Raw genomic sequence first — 1,849 nt, 5'->3', positions numbered from 1 at the left:
ATAATGGTCTAAGCTGAACTTTAATAAAATTAACTAACTTCAATTACAATGTTTTAAAACTTGCAACAGATGTTAAAAGTATAATTAAATCTGAAAGGTGTTAAGTCTTATAATGACAAAATACTTGAAAATGACAAGAGAAAAGTTAAACAAATCATACAGGTGTCAACTTACTTTAATTGTTAGGCATATAAGTTAAACTAAGCATGCCTAATTACTTCAATTTATGTTGAAAGTGGACATAGAGAAAGGAAAAGTACATATTTGCTAAGAATCCAAGGCAATAGACTATTGTAAGAAAGCTAATTCAGGCATACCTAAGTAAACTTTAAATAAATGAAACTTTTTAAATATATTATTTAATAAAAGAGTATATATTTATTGTAGTATATGCAATATTTAAAAATTTAAAAACGTGTTTATCTAAAGACTAGAGATTGCATTATGATATTGAAATTGGCTGTTTTTTTTTTACTTAAAAATGAATCAAAAACTTTCAAATGTTAAAATATTTTATGATTAAAAAAGTACATCACCTATTTTTTTTCTTAATATTTTATAATTTCAAAACATCCATCCACATAATCCAAATAAATTAACTGTTGAAGGAAAACAAAAATTAAAAAAGTAGAGGACAAACTGAGAAAAAAAATGAAATATCTGATGCATATAATTCACAAAAGACTGAAACACTAATATGAAATAAAACTAATCAACATGTTTTTAAAATAAATAAATTTCCAAATTATAATGAGTATGAAAATTAATAAATTTTCATACTTATGAGTCATAATACCTGGCTTTGTAGGGACTTTTGGAGTTTTGATGGTTTGGGGTAGTTTATTTCCAATAACTTCAACACATTCACATGGAAAAAATCCAACCTAAAATATTTTTGTTTTTAATTATGTAGTCATTAATCATGAGAATTTTAATTTTAAAAATTTATCATACCTCAAAACCTTTCTTTCCTCTCCACCAAGTGGATTCTTCGGGAGGTGGCATATCTATAACAGATACCATATCGCCTACCTGTAAATGCAAATATTTATTTCCGAATATTATGTATATGTATTTGTAAATAAAATCAATTCAAAATAATAAACAGTTTTTGTTTATAATTAAAATATATAAAAAATAAGCACAGTTTAAAATGCAAATATGTTATATTCAATTAAAAATTTGGACTTACTTCAAATGATATTTCATCATTTGCCTGTGCAGAATATCTTTTAACAACATAAGCTGCAGCAACAGCTGGTGTATTTATAGCAGCTTCATCAGCAACAATCAATCGATTCCCTCTATTGTCAAGCTAAAGTTGGTTCAAGCATTTTTTTCATTAAAGAATTTTTCAATTTTGGTAATTTCATTTTCTTAACAAAAAAAGTAAATTAATAAAATATAATACAGGCTGTAATTTTAATTTAGAAAATTATAAATTTTTTATGTTTTATTAATGGATAAAAATAATTTAAAAAGAAATTTACTTCAACATGTATACATAAAGATTGTAAAAAGTAGTTTTATAGATTAATCTTTAGTAGCATATTAAGATTTTTTTCTACACAGAGTTATAATCAGTTTCTATATATCTCAATAACTTTTTACAGAAATATGTTTAAAAAACTTTATTATTATTGAATTTATTGAAATTTTCAAAACTAGATTATTCAATATACACATTAACCAAAGGCAGTTTTAATTATTTGTCTGTAAAGTAACTAAGAATAACCAATATATTTTCAGAAGTATGCAAAAAAATTACTTCCAATAATCTTACAACATATATCAAATAATAAGTATATAAATAGAAAAAAAAACATTAATAATTAAAATTTACAATTTA

The 1,849-nt window shown here is 22.9% G+C and overlaps 1 long non-coding RNA gene across 1 annotated transcript; it reads right to left on the bottom strand.

Moving 5' to 3' along the window:
* Positions 1–796: 796 nt before the first annotated feature.
* LOC111616443 lies at positions 797–1,437 on the bottom strand. Its single transcript, XR_002755248.1, has 3 exons — positions 1,193–1,437; positions 955–1,032; positions 797–884 (listed from the first exon to the last, which is right to left on the bottom strand). It is a non-coding gene; the product is annotated as an uncharacterized LOC111616443 (long non-coding RNA).
* Positions 1,438–1,849: the final 412 nt, after the last annotated feature.

Source organism: Centruroides sculpturatus, unplaced genomic scaffold, assembly GCF_000671375.1.
Source record: "Centruroides sculpturatus isolate CEXI.00-Female unplaced genomic scaffold, Cexi_2.0 scaffold3381, whole genome shotgun sequence".
In the NCBI taxonomy this organism is placed as follows: Eukaryota; Metazoa; Arthropoda; class Arachnida; order Scorpiones; family Buthidae; genus Centruroides; species Centruroides sculpturatus.
Note: the sequence above shows the minus strand (reverse complement) of the source record. Positions and strands in the feature narration are given on the sequence as shown.